Raw genomic sequence first — 21,038 nt, 5'->3', positions numbered from 1 at the left:
GCCGACGATGACGACATAGCCTTCTCCATTTCTCTCGCAATCCCAATTTTGACGGCGTGCGACACCTTCACCTATTTCGACGCCTTTTTGTCACTAACAACCCTCGGCGCAACTTCTTGTTTCCACCAGTCACGCAACGTCTTCAAAACCTTTCTCCGAAATAGCAAACCTAATGTTCTGAGTGAAAGGCTTGGAGAGAAATCTTTTTTAAGGAAAGAGAAGGGTTGAACATATGAATATAAAGGGTTGTTTCCATCAAGGTAATAACTTTCTTGTAAGAAATTGCGCACCTTTTCCACCGAGAATAAATGCAAAGCATAATATCTTTCAATTTTTTGTAGTAAAAATAAAATCTCAAACATAAAAATCTAAAAAAAAAAAAAAAAAAATCTAAATCGTTACAAAAAGGAACGAAGCAATTCTTATAAGGGTGTGGAAACCTCTCCATAATAGGCACGTTTTAAAATTGTGAGGCTGATGACAATACGTAATGTTCCAAAATGGGCAACCTCTGCTAGGTGTGTGCTTGGAATTTTACAAATGATATTAGAGTCTTGGAATTTTACAAATGATATCAGAGTCTTGGAATTTTACAAATGATATCAGAGCTAGTCACTGGAAGATGTGCCAATGTGGATGCTGGTCCCGGTTGGATTATGAGATCCTCCATCGATTGCAGAGGGGGAAAAAACATTTCTTACAAGGGTCTCAGAACATTTCTTACATGGGTCTGAAAATCTCTCCCTAGTAGATGCAGTTTAAAAGCATGAGACTGATGGCGATAAATGAAAGCCGACAATATCTACTAGCGATTGGAGAGAGGAACAAAGCAATCCTTATAAGGGTGCGGAAACATCTTCCTAATAGGCGCGTTCTAATACTGTGAGGCTGATGGTAATACGTAATGTGCCAAATGGACAATCTCTACTAGCAGTGGGCTTGAACTTTTACAAATGATATCAGAACTAATCACCAGGAGATGTGCCAGTGAGAATGTTGGGCCCACAGAAGGGGTGGCTTATGCGATCCCACATCGATTGGAGAGGGGAAGAAACATTTCTTACAAGGGTCTAAAAACCTCTTCCTAGTAGATGCGGTTTAAAATCGGGAGGCTGATGACGATACGTAACAAACAAAAGCTGATAATATCTACCAGTGGTGGGCTTGAATTTAATAAATTCAAGTTCTCCTTCTAGCGATGGGTGAGCGTGTGGCTCTTAACCACAAGGTCGGAGGTTCAAGCCCTCCTTCTAGCGATGGGAGTAAAGGGCAATACGAACTAAAATAGACACACGGTTGGAGAGAGGAACATGAAGCAATCCTTCTTTATAATAAGTTACCAGGCTGAAGGCGATACACATTCATCGATTTTCATGTCAAGGAAGTGATATTCAAACTTCCCCTTGAGGAAAGTGATCTTCACTTTGAAGGGGAAGAAGCTAGTAAGTCATGGTGCTTGGGCTCTATTGGCTAGCGTCACAGATGTACAAGACATGAGAGGGAACAACGTTAGAGAGAAGTTAGTTTTTGGATCGAAATTGAGATGATCGTTTGAATGGTGTCAACTAAGATGAAGGAGCTTGGGCTCTATTTGCTAGCATCACAGACGTACAAGACATGAGAGGGAACAACGCTAGAGAAGTTAGTTTTCGGATCGAAATTGAGATGATGATGTTTGAATGGTGTCAACTAAGATGAAGGAGGTCAAGATGAAGGTGATACACATTCATCGATACACATTCATCATTTTTTATAATATGAAGGAGATGTACCAGTGAGGATGTTGGGCCCACAGAAGGGGTGACTTATGCGATCCCACATCGATTGGAGAGGGGAAGAAACATTTCTTACAAGGGTTTGAGAACATTTCTTACATGGGTCTGAAAACCTCTCCCTAGTAGATGTGGTATGCTGGTCCCAGGTGGATTATGAGATCTACATCGATTGGAGAGGAGAAGAACATTTCTTACAAGGGTCTGAAAACATTTCTTACATGGGTCTGAAAACCTCTCCCTAGTAGATGGGGTTTAAAAGCATGAGACTGATGGCGATAAACGAAAGTCGACAATATCTACTAGCGATTGGAGAGGGGAACAAAGAAATCCTTATAAGGGTGCGAAAACCTCTCCGTAATAGGCGCGTTCTAATACTGTGAGGCTGATGGTAATACGTAATGTGCCAAAATGGACAATCTCTGCTAGAAGTGGGCTTGGACTTTTACAAATGATATCAGAACTAATCACCAGGAGATGTGCCAGTGAGGATGTTGGGCCCACAGAAGGGGTGGATTTTGCGATCCCACATCGATTGGAGAGGGGAAGAAACATTTCTTACAAGGGTTTAAAAACCTCTTCCTAGTAGATGCGGTTTAAAATCGTGAGGTTGATAGCGATACGTAACGAACAAAAGCTGATAATATCTAGTGGTGGGCTTGAATTTAATAAATTATTGGCTGGAATAGCTCAGTTGGTTAGAGCGTGTGGCTGTTAAACACAAGGTCGGAAGGCGATACAAACGAAAATAGACACGGTTGGAGAGAGGAACATGAAGCAATCCTTTTTTTTATAATAAGTTACCAGGCTGAAGGCGATACACATTCATCGATTTTCATGCCAAGGAAGTGATATTCAAACTTCCCATCGAGGAAAGTGATATTCACTTTGAAGGCGAAGAAGCTAGTAAGTTGAAGTGATATTCAAACTTCCCATTGAGGATAGTTTCAAGTTCAATGGAGTAAATGATCGAGGAAAGTGATTGTAATACCCAAAGAAAGAGAAATAGAAATAGAAAAAGAAAAAAAAAAAAGGAAAAGTCGAGAGAGGGGCAAATAGGTAAATTTGCCACTCCAACCACCTAAGGGGTCCAAATGAAACCCGATTCAGAGTCTTGCAAAAGAGAAATAGTGAGAGAAAGGGGTAGATTGAACCTAGAGAGAGGAGAAGGGATGAACCGCCGGAAGACTCACCGAAAACTATCGTCGGAGTCTATTCCGGTGAAGATCATGATGCAAGGAGGTGAAGATCATGATGCAGGGAGACTTTCTTGGAAGGGAAAAGAGAATGTGGGTGGCCGGAGTCCCATTTTTCATCAAGAAATCGGAAAATTCGCAAGGTAAGGATCTTGAACGTTTTCTCAGATCTACGGTTTTCCTTTTTGAATAAAGATCTGAAATCTTGATATATTCATCTAGGAACAACTCTACGCATGATCTGTGAAGAAGTTTGGCCGAGATCTCAACCTGAAGGCAGAGGTCCGAGAATCGTCCGAGAACGGTGAGCGAACTTCCGATGCTCTTAACTCAGCCAGTAGTCAGGCAAAAAATTACAAAAAAAATACTAGGACGTAGCCCGTAACACGATCTAGAACTTTGCCGAAGGAATCATATCGATCCGATCTACGGATCGAAAGATATGAAAATCGGAAAAGGGTACTGTGTTTTGGTTTTTAGAGGATAGAGAAGAAAGAAGAAAGAAAAAAAAAAAAGGGGCGGCCGGCGAGCAGCGGAGGGTGGCGACAGGTGCCGGACACGCGTCGACCATCAGCTGGAGCAACACAGCTCCATCGAGGCGTCGACACGTGTCACCTGCAAGCCAGGCCGAACCGCATACGCGAGCCGAGCCGACCGGACCGGACCGAACCGGCCTACCCGCGTCTACGCGGAAGCGGGCGCGCGTGCAGCCTGCGACTACGCGGAAGCGAGCGCGCGTGCAGCCTGCGACTAGCGCCTTCCCGCGCGCGTGACCACGCACTCTCAGCACGCTGCTGGCGTGTGAACGCGTGTGGAACGACCAATTTGGCCCGGTTGCTTTTTGTTTGCCCGATTTTTGTCCCGGTTCCAGTTCTAATACTGTTTTTACGTGAATAGGGACCTAATTGAAAGAAATTAGTATTTTTTGGACACTTCACGGGCAAATAAACGCTAGCAAAAACGGCACGCGTCAACGAGGTAAGTCACCACCCAGTATTTAGGAAGAAATACTTGTAGGATTCGCTTGGATTGCATGCATGTTAGCAGTTCTGCTTCAGATTAGCTCTCCATGTAAAGTATTAGTCAGATTAATTGTTATGTTTGTATTGGGTGAATTACATGAGTGTTGCCTTTAAGCTTCCGCCGTATGTATGCATGCGTTTAATTTATGTTAGAATTGTGTATGCCGTGTTCCGGGTGCTTGATGGACGAATTCGCCCCATTGAGCGCGAACTTGTGCTCTGGGTGCTTGATGGAGGTCATCGCCCCGTTGAGCCGGTATGCCTAGTTTGCATGAATTACATACTATGATGTCAGAAGAAGGTTGCATGCACACTCTATTAATTGCTAGGGCCCATTTCTATGATAAGCTTAGAGAATTACTGTTAGGAGCGATATGTCGCTCCAGCCAGAGATACCGACCATATTAGCTTGGCGTAAGGAACCTCTAGACGTTTAATGAAAGGACGACGAACCGGTGAAACCCAAGGGGAAGCCCCAAGGGACTAAGATTAGAACCAGATGTCCTAGAACCGAAGTAGGAAATCGTCGGAATTCTGTTAAACTAAGATGCGAAGAGAGCCTACAAGTAGGTGGCTTACTGAGTATAATTTTTATACTCATTCCTTTCTACTTTTTTTGTCAGGTGCCTGTCGAGGTGGAGGAGCGTTCGAGAGTTGTGCGGTCACAGAGGGGGTCGTTCCAGAGCGTATCTCTTTTCGGTCTTTTGGAGTCTTTTGCGAATTTCTTTTATATTTGTATTTTATTACCTTTTTGTAAACTTAAATCCTCTTTTGAAATATTTTAATTTTATTTGATTTTCATCTTTTTAATTCACTCTTCTTTTTATTTTCTTTTCTTTTTTTGTTTGTTTTCGATTTCATCTTTTTAGTCACGATTCGATTTTTCGAAGCCTCGAAAATCAGGTCGTGAAAGTGATCTTCACTTTGAAGGGGAAGAAGCTACTAAGTCATGGTGCTTGGCCTCTATTGGCTAGCATCATAGACGTACAAGACATGAGAGGGAACAACGTTAGAGAAGTTAGTTTTCGGATCGAAAAGGTCAAGATGAAGGCGATACACATTCATCCTTTTTTATAATATGAAGGAGATGTGCCAGTGAGGATGTTGGGCTTACAGAAGGGTGGCTTATGCGATCCGACATCGATTGAAGAGGGAAAGAAACATTTCTTACAAGGGTTTGAAAACATTTCTTACAAGGGTCTGAAAACATTTCTTACATGGGTCTGAAAACCTCTCCCTAGTAGATGTGGTATGCTGGTCCCAGGTGGATTATGAGATCCTACATCGATTGGAGAGGGGAAGAACAATTCTTACAAGGGTCTGAAAACCTCTCCCTAGTAGATGCGGTTTAAAAGCATGAGACTGATGGCGATAAACGAAAGCCGACAATATCTACTAGCGATTGGAGAGAGGAACAAAGCAATCCTTATAAGGTTGCGAAAACCTCTCCCTAATAGGCGCGTTCTAATATTGTGAGGCTGATGGTAATATGTAATGTGCCAAAATGGACAATCTCTGCTAGAAGTGGGCTTGGACTTTTACAAATGATATCAGAACTAATCACCAGGAGATGTGCCAGTGAGGATGTTGGGCCCACAGAAGGGGTGGGTTGCGATCCCACATCGATTGGAGAGGGGAAGAAACATTTCTTACAAGGGTCTAAAAACCTCTTCCTAGTAGATGCGGTTTAAAATCGTGAGGCTGATAGCGATACGTAACGAACAAAAGCTGATAATATCTACTAGTGGTGGGCTTTGATTTGATAAATTATCTGCTAGAATAGCTCAGTTGGTTAGAGCGTGTGGCTGTTAACCACAAGGTCGGAGGTTCAAGCCCTCCTTCTAGCGATGGGAGTGAAGGGCGATACGAACTAAAATAAGTTAACCATATATATTAAGTCATGGTGCTTGGGCTCTATTGGCTAGCGTCATAGACGTACAAGACATGAGAGGGAGGGAACCGTGTTAGAGAAGTTATAAGTTACCAGGATAGTAAGTCATGGTGCTTCGGCTCTATTGGCTAGCGTCACAGATGTAAAAGACATGAGAGGGAGGGAACCGTGTTAGAGAAGTTGTATTTTTTTAGCTTTTCGTGCAATTAGTATATACACCAAGTTCTTAAAGTGTGAGTTTTAGCTTTAGGAAGTGACTTTTCTTAGACATGTAATATCAAGGGTATTTTAGTGGATTCAATTAAAGTTAATACAGTGATATACTACCATGGCCAACCTCAACCGTATATGTGAGGAGTTTCTTGAGGAAAGCATGGTACTATAAGATATTCATTCGATAATTTTCCAAGATTCATTCGATAATTTTTCAAGATTCATTCGATAATTTTCCAAGATCAGCGTAGTCTTGACCCAATTAACAAGGAATGTGAAGCTCTTCATGTAGAGTGAAGTGTGTGAAAGGTGATTCGTTTAGCTTAAGTTGCATCTAAAGAAAATAGTTCAAATTCATGCAATGTCATATTTTATTGAGTCAAACTGGGATGCAAGGTCTTCTAAATGCTCCAATTAGTTATAAGTTACCAGGATAGTAAGTCATGGTGCTTCGGCTCTATTGGCTAGCGTCACAGATGTAAAAGACATGAGAAGGAGGGAACCGTGTTAGAGAAGTTGTATTTTTAGCTTTTCGTGCAATTAGTATATACACCAAGTTCTTAAAGTGTGAGTTTTAGCTTTAGGAAGTGACTTTTCTTAGACATGTAATATCAAGGGTATTTTAGTGGATTCAATTAAAGTTAATACAGTGATATACTACCATGGCCAACCTCAACCGTATATGTGAGGAGTTTCTTGAGGAAAGCATGGTACTATAAGATATTCATTCGATAATTTTTCAAGATTCATTCGATAATTTTTCAAGATTCATTCGATAATTTTCCAAGATCAGCGTAGTCTTGACCCAATTAACAAGGAATGTGAAGCTCTTCATGTAGAGTGAAGTGTGTGAAAGGTGATTCGTTTAGCTTAAGTTGCATCTAAAGAAAATAGTTCAAATTCATGCAATGTCATATTTTATTGAGTCAAACTGGGATGCAAGGTCTTCTAAATGCTCCAATTAGTATATCATGCAATGTCGTGCAATTAGTATATCATCCACATACAGGAGTAGAAACACATAAGAATCAGTGTATTTCTTAAAGTAACAACACTGATCCTTTTCACTACAGTGGAAACCACTCTTGCACATTAAGGAGTCAAACTTTTTGTACCATTGTCTCGGTGCTTGTTTCAGTTCATACAAGCTCTTATTGAGCTACACCATGTGTTCTTTGCATGGAGATGCAAATCTTTTGGTTGTTGCATACAAATCTTCTTATCTAGAACTTCATGTAAAAATGTTATTTTTACATCAATTTTCCCAAGGTACCAATTCTCCGAAGCGACAATACTCTGCAAAATTTGGATAGTAGTTAATTTCACAACAGGAGAAAAGATTTCAGCATAATCAATATCTTTTGTAGGTAAATATCCTTTAACTACTAACCAAGCCTTTGACATCATTTTATCATCTGGTTCATCCTTGATTCTGAACACCCATTTGTTCAACAAAGCTCTCTTTTCTGTAGGCAACTCAATCAACACCCACGTATTATTCTTTTCAAGTGAGCTCATCTCATCATCCATGACATTCTCCCACTTGGTTGAATCTTCTACCTATAGGGCTTCATCAAAGAAATTTGGTTCTTCTTCGTCAGTTAGCAATAGATACTGTGATAAGAAATCAAATAAAGAGAAAGCTCTCCTACCAAATAATAAGGAATCAATCCAAGGAAAAGTCGGATACGAAATGGTAAGAAATCAACCCAAGGAAAGCTCTGATACCAAATGATATCAAAATCACTTGGGGAAGTATCCCTATGCATATGAACTGTCCGAAGAAAGAGAAATAGAAATAGAAAAAGAAAAAAAAAATAGGAAAAGTCGAGAGGGGCAAATAGGTAAATTTGCCCCTCCAACCACCTAAGGGGTCCAAATGAAACCTCATCCATAGTCCTGCAAAAGAGAGATAGTGAGAGAAAGGGGTAGAGAGAACCTAGAGAGAGGAGAAAGGATGAACTGCCGGAAGACTCACTGAAAACTACCGTCGGAGTCAATTCCGGTGAAGATCATGATGCAAGGAGGTGAAGATCATGCAGAGAGACTTTCTTGGAAGGGAAAAGAGAATGTGAGTGGCCGGAGTCCCATTTTTCATCAAGAAGTCGGAAAACCCGCAAGGTAAGGATCTTGAACGTTTTCTCAGATCTACGGTTTTCCTTTGTGAATCAAGATCTGAAATCTTGATATATTCATCTAGGAACAACTCTACGCATGATCTGTGAAGAAGTTTGGCCGAGACCTCAACCCGGAGGCGGAGATCCGAGAGTCGTCCGAGAACGGTGAGCAAAATTCTGACCTTCTTAACTCGTCCGGTATTTAAGAAAAAATTATAAAAAAAATACGAAGACGTAGCCCATAACACGATCTAAAACTTTGCCGAAGGAATCATGTCGATCCGATCTACGGATCGAAAGATATGAAAATCAGAAAAGAGGGTTGTGTTTCGGTTTTCAAAGGGCAGAGAAGAAAGAAGAAGAAAAAAAAAAGAGAGAGAGAGAGAGTCGGCCGGCGAGCGGCGGACGGCGGCGACAGGCGCCGGACACGCGTCGACCATCGGCTGGAGCAACACAGCTCCAACGAGGCGTCGACACGTGTCGCCCGCAAGCCGGGCCAAACCGCGACGCGAGCCGAGCCGACCGGACCGGTCGACCTGCGACTACGCGGAGGCGGGCGCGCGTGCAGCCTGCGACTGGCGCCTTCCCGTGCGCGTGACCACGCGCTCCCAGTGCGCTGCTGGGGCGTGAGAGCGCGTGGAACGGCCAATTTGGCCCGATTGTTTTCTGTTTGCCCGATTTTTGTCCCGGTTCCAGTTCTAATACTGTTCTTACGTGAATAGGAACCTAATTTAAAGAAATCAGTACTTTTAGACACCTCACGGGCAAAGAAACGCTAGCAAAAAGGGCACGCGTCAACCAGGTAAGTCACCACCCGGTATTTAGGAAGAAATACTTGTAGGGTTCGCTTGGATTGTATGTATGCATGTTCGTAATTTTGCCTTAAATTAGCTCTCCATGAATGAGATTAATAAGATGGATTGTTATGATGTGTTGGGTGAATTATTTGAATATTGCTTGTATGCCTTAAGCTTCTGTTGTACGTATGCATGCGTTTAATTTATGTTGGAATTGTGTATTCCGTGCTTCAGGTGCTTGATGGACGAATTCGCCCCATTGAGCGTGAATTTCGTGCTCTGGGTGCTTGATGGAGGTCATCGCCCCATTGAGCCAGTATGCCTAGTTTGCATGAATTACATACTATGATGTTAGAAGAAGATTGCATGCACCCTCTGTTAATTGCTAGGGCCCATTTCTATGATAAGATTAGGGAATTTCTGTTAGGAGCGATATGCCGCTCTAGTCAGACTTAATTTTCCCCTAGAAACTTAACGGTTTACCACGGCAAGAAAGTACCTAGGAGTGTTCATAAATTGCTAGCGTGAGAACGGTATCTATAGCTTCGTGGGAGGACCAAGGGTCCCTGATCAGTCCTTACTGCTCTTAGCCATTTCGCATGGGAAATGTGTCCCCACGTCGTACAGCCCATTAGCTGCATGGGAACGGGTTGGGTCGCGCCCCCCATAGGAGGACTATATGGGCGTAGGGGTATTCAGCACACCCCAAGGCTAGATACCATGTAGTCCTAGATAGCCATGTAGAGGTAGCGCCTCATAGAGAGATACCGACCATATCAGCTTGGCATAAGGAACCTCTAGATGACTAATGAAAGGATGATGAACCGGTGAAACCCAAGGGGCAAGCCCCAAGAGACTAAGATTAGAACCCGATATCCTAGAACCGAATTAGGAAACCATGGGAGTTCTGTTAAATTAAGATGCGAAGAGAGCCTACAAGTAGGTGAATTACTGAGTATAATTTTTATACTCATCTCGTTCTCCTTTATTTTTCTCAGGTGTTCGCTGGCTGCTGGTCGAGGTAGAGGAGCGTTTGAGAGCTGTACAGTCACAGAGGGGGTCGTTCCGGAGCGTCAGTCCCTTTTCGGTCTTTTAGAGTCTTTTGTATTTCATTTTATATTTGCAATTTCTTTTGTAATAATTAACAAACAAAATTTCTCTCTTTTGTTTTAATTCAAAGTATTTTTATCTTTTTACTTTGCTTTTCTTTTGTTTTGTTTTCCTTTTGTTTGTTTTCGATTTCGTCTTTTTAGTCACGATTCGGTTTTTCGAAGCCTCGAAAATCGAGTCGTGACATGAACATACAACATGCATGAGATCCCTCTAATTTTCATATCATCTCTTATGACACAATCCTCAATTCTCATCTCTTTGTTACATTAAGTAACACATGCTCGTTGGATATTTATATTAATATAATTTTCATGCTCTTAGGGTTGCGTCCTATGTCGGTCTATCGACATGATGCAATATGGCACTCATCATCATATAGCATGCTTAATATGGAAAACATCAACATATTAAGACAAATTTCATGCAATCATCATACTCATCATATCACCATAAAGTGGATCCAACATATCAAGTACATCATACATCAAACTATATATATTTCGCACATACATTAAAATTGTAACTCATACAATTTCTAGCCTATCCTAGAACAAATTCACTTACCTGATTAGCTTAAGTTGTTGTCACTTATTTAAATTTCAATTTTGTTCTTTGAAATCATCCGTTTGAAATCCGAACTTCTGCAAAATGATTTCTCTGATTTAGCATAGTCCATGAGTTAGATTTTATGCGAACATTAGAGTTTTTGCATGACTAAAGTCTTGAAATATTTAATAATTATTAAAAATTTCATTTTGTATTGTTATTAATTTATTGTTAAAAAAATTGATAGAGTTATTTTACTTTCACAGTCATGTACTTTCTTGCCCTATGTCATTTCTTTTGTTTTATCATTTAATTCTATTCCCAAACTGTTTTGAACTTTCTTGCTCTCTATCTAAGGACCACGAAAAAGAAAAAGAAAAAGAAAAAGAAAAAGAAAAAGAAAAAGAAAAAGAAAAAGGAAAAAAAAAAAAAAAAACTCAGTCGTCGAAAAACCTGCGAGTTTTCTGGCAACTGCCGAGTTTCGCGGATTCCACGCTAAACGACAACCACACCCCGCTTAGCCTTCAGCCTAAGACTCCTAGAACACCTCAGAATACCTGCAAACAGTGAAAAGAAAGAAAATACGAAAATACGAGAGAGAGAGAGAGAGAGAGAGATTTCGAATAACATCGGTGAGTTTCCAATTTTTTCGACGAGTCCCAAACCACCCGAAAATCGACGCAAAACGCGTAGTTATCATCACAAGAAGGATTCCTAAGGACGGCACAATAACTAAAGGTACGTTTTGTGCCTTTTCGTACGCGTTATCGTTGGTAACCGAGGTTGAAAATTGGATTTTCTTAAATGTTCTTAGATATGTGGTTTTAGGAATTGTGATGCCACAAAACGTCGAGGAAGGAAAGAGAACAACAAAAAGAGAGAAAAAGGAAGCAAGGGGACCGAAATCGACAACGAAAACGCCACGGAAAGGAGAGAGGAACCGCGCCTGAAAATCGGCCGAAGTTGGGTAAGGAAGACGAGATGCACCGGATCCGGGCCAACCTGAACCCAAAACTCGAGAGCCAGCCTGACTTCTTTCCCCTCAGCCTCTGCCTTCGGCCCAACCCAACTATAGTGACCCAAACCTCAATCAAGCCCAGTAGCCAATCGTTCAGTTGAACCAACCTGAGACCAAACCCACAGTCCAACCGAACCGCCCTACAACCGAAACACCTGCGGCCCAGTCCAGTAAGTGAAGGCCCAACGATCAGTCTGGCCCAGTAGCCTTCTACAGCCGACGACCCAAACAACGACCAAAACCAGACTGTGCCCGCGCTTTGACCTGACGCCACCGCACGACGTGGCGTGTTCTACTACTGCCACGTGGTACACAGTGACGCAAGCGGTCCCTTAGCTCCGCTCAGCACAATGGCTCGGGCTCCCTCAGATGACGCTCGGTGGCTCCTCCGATGGCTCCCAGCAGCTGTTTCGGCTCGGCTCACCTGTTTTTGGCCCGATTTCCACCGTTTCGACCCCTCCAGATCTGTTTTTGGCGCTGATTAAGGTATTCGAGGCCGTTTTAGATATGTATTTCACATTTACTAAGTTAATAGTAATTTAATTGTGATAATACTAATGGAAGATGGCGAACGGTGTCATAGGAAACAAACCCCGGCAACGTAGGAAGCAACTCTCAAAGAATAGGAGCTTACGTTAGCTAATTAGTTTGTACTTCGGCCAAGGCCAACCAAGTAAGTGGCCTTACTATAGGATAGGCTAAAGATTGTTTGAATTATGATGATGTATGAGTATGACGTTGTGCTGTGATGTATGTTAAATGTACGTTGTTTATGTTTCGACGCATGAGGTACATGTTGTATTTGATGTACTTAATGGCTTCTATGATGAGTATGATGTATGCATGACGATGTGATTAACATGATGATGTTTTACATTTTGAACATGCCTTTTGATGTTGTATGCCATATTGCATCACGTCGTAGATCGATATAGGACACAACCCTAAGAGTATGAAAATGATATTAATGTAAATATCCATGAGCACGTGTTACATAGTGTAATAAAGAGATGAGATTAGAGGGTTGTGTCAGAAGAGAAGTATAATTGGATTTAGAGGGACCTCATGCATATTGTGTGTTCATAAGCATAGGGCTACTTCCCCTACAGATGATGGGTGCAGACGCGCACCGTATGATGATGAGTGCGAATGCGCACCGATGAGGGTGTTCAAGAGGCGCATGATACTATGGGGTTCCGCTGACCTCCGAACGTTGCTACAGATTAGCTTGACCAGATGGTCCAGGGGGTGTGCGAGCACCCTGGAGATTCACACTTGCACGTGTGAGTCGTATGTAGGGAAGTACTATACATCCAATTTGTCTGAGACTGGAGGTCACCCTTATGATGATTAGAGACAGGTCCCTAATTCATGATTGCATGTGTCTGCATTAGCATGGCCCCTATAGTGGGTCACTTACCGAGTATATCTTCGAAATACTTAGGCCGTGTGCCACATTATTTTTCAGGTAAAGGTAAGACGCCCATGTACGGTTGACGGTGACATCGTGATCAGAGACTGTGGCGCGTGCATAGGATAGTTGCATATTTAAAATTTCTAGTCTTGGTTAGATTAGGGTGTTTGCATTTCATTTGTTTAAATTATTTAAGTTGTAGTTGTTTTTATCTTATTTTGAACTCCAGCATAATGTCTGAAACATGTAAGTCCGGTAGTGTTTTCTAGTGATTTAATGTATTATAAACTTCTAAATTTTTGGCTATTTAAGATGAGAATTTTTAGAGTTATGTTCTGCATTAGAGATGAGCATTAGATGTTAGTGGCGACTCTAGATATGTGGAAATTTAGGGTCGTTACAGTTGGTATCAGAGCTCTAGGTTTTAGATTCTGTAAACTAGCCTACGATGTAGGCTAGAAACGTTCCATGGTCCCAACATCGATGCCTCGTCACCGTCAGGAACGCCTTGCATAAGATAAGAAAGGAGAAACGTTTTTGAACTCGCATGCATTTTCTTGTTAATATTGCTAAAATTGTGGTATATTTTAAGTATTTATTAATGAGTATGATATGATGTATAGCATGTTGAGTGTTTACTTTTGTGGCATTATGATGTATTGTATACTGTGTATATTGTTATTTATTTATGCATAGTATTAAGACCTTAGACTTAAGCAACCTGATATTGGTTTATAGAACCATGCCAGAGGATGAAGAAAAGGAAGAGGAAGAGGAAGACGAGGATGGGGGCGACCCCATCTTAGAGGAATAGGATGAGGTGTGATAGTAGAGGGTGTTGGGTTTTATGTCCTAAAACTCATAGTTTGTAAACAAAAACATATTCTACTTTCAATAAAGTTATTATTGATGTTTATTCATTAAAGATTGTTATTTAAGAAAGTGAATTTTACGATCATGAATCTGAATCCAATAATCTAAGAACACTCTAGCTATAGTATGATTACTTAAACTATATGTAGAGACATAAGAGTTAATCAAGTTCAAGTATATAGTCAAAATGATCTATAGTATAGAGATAAGGCTGAGTACCTTGTTCTGGGGACACTATGGATGTGGCCCACTTTTGTATATGATATAAACAATGTGATCACTAAATTGTACATGTGGAGACATGTGAGTGGGGGCGTTCTATGCAATGAGTATTGAATAAGATCGGACCATGAAGAAAACCACTGTCACTTTATAATGTCGTTTACTGTTGAGACTGATTTTTTCATTCGATGACCTAGGTAACTCGATCTTAATCCTGAGCTAACTATGAACTCCTGTTTATTCGAAATTATCCTTAGATTTGCATGGGTGAGAGTGGCCCGAGTTCACCGACTCAATAAGCCTCCCATTTCAGGGGTAAGATTGGGTGAATAGCGGGGACATAGGGTGTAAGATGAAATTCACTCCTACCCGCTTTTAGGGATAGTAGAGACGTTGTTCCCTTAAGTACTGACTCCAAGTCTTGAACAAGGGGCCCCAACCTCTCATTGGCCCGAGAGAGATTCGGTTTGGTGGTTGAACCACAAACCAATTGTTCATTAGAGGATCAGTGGGACTTAAGGATCAAGAAGTAACTTTAGGGTTAAAACGGTAAATTGACCCAGCTCTAGTTACGAACAACCTGTGAAGGATCGACTTACTATCATGGTTATATATCAAATGGATAGAAATATATCTATAGTGAGGGGAGTGCAACTACTAGGCTATACTGGAGTGTCCTAGTAGTTAACGAATGTTGGTTAACAAGGTTAATTAGTTTAGTCGGTTAATCTCGAATCGTTGGAGCCCATGATCTGTAGGTCCATTAGGTCCCTTTGCTAGCTCATATCGGACTAAACCTTAGAACAGTGTGACTAGTGAGTTCGAAGTGTTCGAATTTAAATTAAGGAATACACGTTATATACGATATATTTAACCGCATTTTGTTTTAATTATGAATTAAACAAAAAGAGAGAATTTGAGATATTTAAATATGATTTAAATATTTTAATTGTGTAGGAATTGATTGGGATTGACATTTTATTTAATGTTAAATATTAATTAAATTGTTTAATTAATCCTTTAATATTATTTTAATTTGAAATTAATTATTTAAATTAATTGTTGAATTAAAATAAAGAAAGTCAAAAGATTGTCTTCAATAATGGAAAAATATATGTTTGAGTTAGTGAAATATTGAGTGTCAATATATGGTTTAACCAAACTTGCATTTTTGCCACATAATCCCACAAATTTGAGTGGAATTTTGAGTGTCAAAATTTGGTTTAACCAAACATGCATGTTTGCCCAGTAAACCCCACAAAATTGAGTGGAATTTTGAGTGTCAAAAGGTTAACTCAAACTTGCATGCTTGCCATATAATCCCACAAATTTGAGTGGAATTTTTTAGTGTCAAAATTCTGTGATCTCAAATTTGCATGAACATGCAAATATGACTCTACAAATAGAGTGATCAACTTACATGAATTTTTTGCTTAAAAAAAATAACTTTGAGAAAATCACTCAAAATTCTCAATTTACCTATATTAAATTCCTATCAAGTTTAGTCACTCACTAGATTCCACAATCCTGCTCTAAGGCCGGAGAATAGTAGGGAAGATGCTAGTAGTAGTTCGAAATCGGTTCGTGAGAAAAAAGGAATTTGAACTACAAAAGGTTAGTATTCAAATTCATTGAGTTTTAATGCTCTTGAACATGCTAGCTAGTTTACTATAATTAATGTACTTAGAGTGCCTAAGATCCAAAATGCTTCCGTACGTGTTATAGAAACACCATAAGAGGGCCCACCTCGAGAAGGATCAGAGGCTGGGTTAGTAACAGTTACGATGCCCCCAGTCTTACCACCAATTGTGCTACCACCTTTAGCGCCTCCACTACAAGCTGAGCCTCCACCACAAGCTAAGCTTCCACCCCAGCCTACTTTACCACCACAAGCCGCACCTGAGGCTGCACCCCCAGACCGAAATAGATGCTAATACTAAGTTAATGTGTGAGTCCATCCAAGCCTTAATTCAAACCCTAGTAACCACTCAGCAAGTCAATCTACTAGCTAGCCAACAAGCCCATGAATAGGCCCAAGCACAGGCACAAACACTGGCCCAAGCACAGGCAGAGGCCGATGCTCAGGCCAACGCCCCAGTAAACACTCCATAACCTATTAGATGTTCAAAGTGGATAAAGGATTTCAAGAGATATGACCCTCGACCATTCACCGGTTCCTTAGAAGACCCCATAGAAGCCCAAATGTGGATTGCATCTGTAGAAACTACCTTTGAGACTATGGAGTGCCCAGAGAACCAAAAGATCGTCTGCACAACATTCGTCTTATAGAAGGACGCAGAGATATGGTGGAGAGATAATAAAACCCTTCTTAACCCAAAAGGGGACCTATGAACTGGGAACGATTTAAGGAGGCCTTCCTTAAAGAATATTATCCTAAGTCAAAGCGACTTAAGAGGCAGCAGTTGTTCACCCATTTGGTACAGGGCGGACTCACAGTGGAGAAATACAACTAAGAGTTTAAGAGACTCAAGAAATTTGCACGGTCTATGTTGAACACCTAAGAAAAGATGATAGAGAAATTTGTACTAGGTCTGGAACCAAGAATCCGCGGCATGCTGGAAGCATTCAACCCAAAGACCTATGAGGAAGTCTTGAGAAATGCCAAGGCTTTAGAGAAACAAAAGGATGAGAAACGACGTGAGGAGCCGGTAGTAATTGGGCAGAAGCGCCCACATGAATAAGGAGGCTCTGACTGTCCGCCACTAGCACATAGGCACCGTTCCAACTACAAACTTGCTCCAAGATGGAATGAGCGTCAACCTCCTCGACGTACCCACAGGGACCCTAGGAATCAAGATGGGGCTAGAGGGAGGAGAGAAGAAGGGTGCACTATCTGTGGAAGAATACACGGTGGGGGGTGCATGGCTGACAGCCTAGCGTGTTACAGATATGGTGAAGAGGGGCACATTGTCGTGAACTGTATGGCCAGAAACGCTGAAGCACAACCAAACCCGCCTAGAATAGTAGAGCAGATGGAACAACCAGCACCACCGCGAGCTCAAGCTAGGGCCTACGCATCTACGAGAAAGGATACTGGGAGGTCTGACACTGTGGTTACAGGTACACTATCTATTTTAGGTCATTTCGCTTTTACCTTATTTGATTCTGGTTCCACGCATTCCTTTATTTCTATGCCTTTTGTGGTACAAGCATTGTTCGAATTAGAACCCTTATTGCATGAAATGTTTGTAAGCACCCCTTCGGGGGTAGACTTAGTAGCTAGGGATAGAGTAAAGAATGGCCAAGTAATCATAAGGAACCAAACTCTAAGCGTTGACTTGATGGTAGTAAACATGACGGATTTTGACGTCTTATTAGTCATGGATTGGCTAGCCAAAAACTGTTCTAGTACAGATTGTCATAAAAAGGAAGTAAAATTTTCACCACCGATGGGACCTACCTTTAAATTTAAAGGCACAAGTACCGGGATTACCCCCAAGGTAGTCTCGATGAAGAAAGCAAAGAGGTTAGTCCAACAAGATGGATGGACTATATTAGCATGTGCTACAGACGTAAGAGGAAAAGAGAAGACCCTAGAAAACATGCCAATAGTAAATGAGTTCCCGGCCGTGTGCCACATTGTTTTTCAGGTAAAGGCAAACACCCATGTACGATTGACGGCGACATCGTGATCAGAGACTGTGGCGCGTGCATAGGATAGTTGCATATTTAAAATTCCTAGTCTTTGTTTGATTAGGGTGTTTGCATTTCATTTGTTTAAATTATTTAATTTGTAATTGTTTTTATCTTATTTTGAACTCCAGCACGATGTTTGAAACACGTAAGTTCGATAGTGTTTTCTAGTGATTTAATCTAATCTAAAGTTTTAAATTTTTCGCTATTTAAGATGAGAATTTTTAGAGTTATGTTCTGCATTTGAGATGAGCATGAGATGTTAGTGGCAACTCTGGATACGTGGACATTTAGGGTCGTTACACTCTATTATTTCTTTTGTTTTATCATTTAATTTTGGTCCATCAACAATTATTTCTTTTGTTTGATCATTTAATTCTATTCACTTAATCTTCCTCTTTCTTTATCTGTATTTACTTTTAATTTGAAATTATGCCCTCAATCTTCCATTTTTTTTTTCCAAATCTTCCTCTCTTTTTATCTATATATATTTTTTCTCTCTCTTTTAATTGTGTTAGGAGCATTTTGGGCCATTTTTAATTGATTCTTTTGCTTTGATCCTGTCTAAATAATTCCAATAAAATTAGGATAAATAATTGCAACAAAATTAGGGATATATAAGTGATTGTGATTTCCTAAAAACAAAATTAGAATAAAAAAAAATCTACTAATATTATGAGATGAGGATTTGGTTGCATAGAGATAATTGAGGGAAGGGACGAGAGATTAGTAGAGAGAAGTGTGAAGAAATTTTTTTTAAGTAATTTTTTTTAAACTATATTTATTTATTTAGTTATTTTGGCTATTAGGTCATATGCCTCTAAAACAAACTTGTCCAGAAGTGTTTTGATTTTAGAATTACTGGGGTCCTTAACTTAACCTAACAGTTCTTTGTTAAGTCTTGAGGTACAACTAAGGAAAAATTCTTAACGGATACGCCCATATCCACATGAATCATAAATATTTCTTTGCATGTATAAATCTTGCATAACCATCTTGTCACTTGGTATTCATAAAAATCTTGATTTCTTATAAACGGTTGAAATGTAGTTTCTTACTTTTTCTCTTGGTTCACATTCGAAAGTTGTCCTAATCTCCTTATTTCCTTGCATACTTACCCTTAATATAATTTTCATAGTATTTTGAATCTTCTAAGATCTTAAAAACCATCTTAAAATTTTCATAAGGGTCTTTGGGTGATTTACCACCCCGAATTTTGGTTTAATTCTTCAAAATATTCCAATGGCCTTCTAACTTTTTGTAATCCCTTTGCACCATGACATAAGGCTCCTCATCAAATTTCAGGTCATTTAGAGGTTACTTTGGTTATAAGCTAGTGGTACATAATAATAGGGGCATTTTAGTCATTTTATACCTACACTTGGTTTAGCCCGTTGTCATAACTAGGTCACCAAATTTCATACATAACATTATCCTGTCATATTGAGCCTTCTCTTAAAATTTCATGAGCAACACAATTTATTTAGTAGCTTTGTGGCTTAGGCTCTTCATTGAAATCAATATTCATGAAGAAAGTGAGGTTGGAAAACTTTAGATACTAACTCAACCTTAATTTCAACTTTCTCAAGACTGACTTCCTTTCACCCATTAGATAAATATTTAATCAATTTTTTTTTTCGAATCCTTACATCATATACACCTAAAAGAAACTTTCGTCCTCGAAAGTGTAAAACTGGTATCCTAAATCCAGGTACTTTTCTCTTATCTTATCTCATGTTCTAATGTGATATCTTTCATATACTGGTTTCGTCTCAGTATCTTTATCCTGATAGGCAACAAAATATTTACAATTGATTATTCAAGCCATATGAAACACACAAAACTGTGCTGTAAACAGGCAATATCTGCTAGCAGTTGGAGAGAGGAACAAAGCAATCCTTATAAGGGTGCAGAAACTTCTCCCTAATAGGTGCGTTTTAATACTGTGAGACTAATGATAATACGTAATGTGCCAAAATGGACAACCTTTGCTAGATGTGGGCTTGAATTTTTACAAACAATTGGCTGGAATAGCTCAGTTGGTTAGAGCGTGTGGCTGTTAACCACAAGGTCGGAGGTTCAAGCCCTCCTTCTAGCGATTGGAGGATGGATGTGTATGCTATGAGACTAAAAAACCTCACGGATTTGAGGAAACTTTGAGAGTAAAAATATGAAATCTTATCGGTTCTTTCTCTTGATTCAGGATGGATTTTGATGATTCAAGTATTCAGAATCTCAACAAGTTCTTGAAAGAGGTATGGTCGGGATCATGCTTGAGGGGGGATGGAGTCACGATGACCGCTTCTTTTATCTCTTATCGAGATTGATTTTGACCAATTTTCCTAATTTTCTTAATTTTAGTTTTATTTTATTTTTTTGATTTTTTCTAAGGATTTTTTTTTTTTTCGGCACCCTCTTGAAATTCAACCCTAAGACTCACAATAAAATTCTAAGAATTCAAATTATTAATGCAAAAATTTAGTATACAAAACTCTTGATTGGACTAAAGTGTTACATGAAGAGGGGCTTATGAAGATCTTTCTTATATAGATAATCTTCAATTTTTGCATATTCTAGAAATCAATTCCAACTAGGATTATTAATGCAAAAATTTAGTATACAAAACTCTTGATTGGGACTAAAGTGTTACATGAAGAGGGGCTTGTGAAAATCTTTGTAATATAGATAATCTTCGATTTTTGCATATTCTAGAAATCAATTCTAATCTTCAATTTTCACCCAAATTTAAACCAGAAAAGGTTGAAGTTTGAAGGAGCTGAGGACATTTTATAATTTGAAAAATCACATATCCAATATCCCAAGGATGTTGGTTCTATCGGGGTTTGAACCCACGACCTTCGGCTCATAAGACCAACGCTCTAACCAACTGAGCTACAGAACCTTGGATGATTCCAAAACCACCCACAAATAAACCTTCAATAACACCAATAAAATTTAGAGTGATGCCCAAACTTTGGGCAACCAAGAGTTCAACTTAGCCTCAATTTTAAAAAATATCTTTAATCTTGGAGAGAAATGGAAGATGAGAATTCAATCATAAATACACATAAACAATGAATAGAGAAAATTCATGAAAGTTAAGGGTTTAAAGACTTGAGTCCTTAAAGAAAAATAGTTACACAGTGTTGTTAGGGCGGCACAATAACTCACAAACTCGATCTAAATGAAT

The 21,038-nt window shown here is 39.9% G+C and overlaps 1 long non-coding RNA gene and 3 other non-coding genes across 5 annotated transcripts; 3 read left to right on the top strand and 1 right to left on the bottom strand.

Annotated features, from left to right (window-relative positions):
• Positions 1–5,763: 5,763 nt before the first annotated feature.
• On the top strand, positions 5,764–5,837 carry TRNAN-GUU (transfer RNA asparagine (anticodon GUU)). Its single transcript has one exon. It is a non-coding gene; the product is annotated as a tRNA-Asn (tRNA).
• Positions 5,838–7,897: 2,060 nt separating this feature from the next.
• Positions 7,898–10,204, top strand: LOC147788918 (uncharacterized). Of its 2 annotated transcripts, XR_015412201.1 has the most exons (3): positions 7,898–8,215; positions 8,295–8,376; positions 10,007–10,204. It is a non-coding gene; the product is annotated as an uncharacterized LOC147788918 (long non-coding RNA). The 2 variants fall into 2 exon arrangements; XR_015412200.1 differs by having other exon boundaries at positions 7,898–8,376.
• Positions 10,205–19,872: 9,668 nt separating this feature from the next.
• TRNAN-GUU (transfer RNA asparagine (anticodon GUU)) lies at positions 19,873–19,946 on the top strand. The gene has a single exon. It is a non-coding gene; the product is annotated as a tRNA-Asn (tRNA).
• Positions 19,947–20,676: 730 nt separating this feature from the next.
• Positions 20,677–20,750, bottom strand: TRNAI-UAU (transfer RNA isoleucine (anticodon UAU)). Its single transcript has one exon. It is a non-coding gene; the product is annotated as a tRNA-Ile (tRNA).
• Between the last annotated feature and the right edge of the window lie 288 nt (positions 20,751–21,038).

The sequence above is a fragment of the Cucurbita pepo genome, chromosome 16, assembly GCF_057944985.1.
Source record: "Cucurbita pepo subsp. pepo isolate OVF chromosome 16, ASM5794498v1, whole genome shotgun sequence".
NCBI classification, from domain to species: Eukaryota; Viridiplantae; Streptophyta; class Magnoliopsida; order Cucurbitales; family Cucurbitaceae; genus Cucurbita; species Cucurbita pepo.
This window is presented reverse-complemented; position numbering and strand designations above follow the sequence as displayed.